We start from the raw sequence: 227 nt of genomic DNA, 5'->3' as shown, positions 1-227 counted from the left end.
TCCTGTTTTAGTCCCCAATGCTATTGCCTCTCTCTTTGTAGGAAGATCTGGTTAATTTCTGGTAAAATAGACAGGAATGACATTGCTAATTACCGATATACATTCCTAATGATTTAAGGAATTGAGAAATGATAACACTGTTGATATTCAGAGTTAAAGTATCCTTGGCATCTTTAATGCTATTTTTATCTCAAGGTTTTGTGATCTGACTTTCTCAATGCATGTTA

Source organism: Penaeus monodon, chromosome 31 (assembly GCF_015228065.2).
Source record: "Penaeus monodon isolate SGIC_2016 chromosome 31, NSTDA_Pmon_1, whole genome shotgun sequence".
NCBI lineage: Eukaryota > Metazoa > Arthropoda > Malacostraca > Decapoda > Penaeidae > Penaeus > Penaeus monodon.
The sequence above is the reverse complement of the archived record's forward strand: the minus strand, read 5'-3'. Positions refer to the sequence as shown.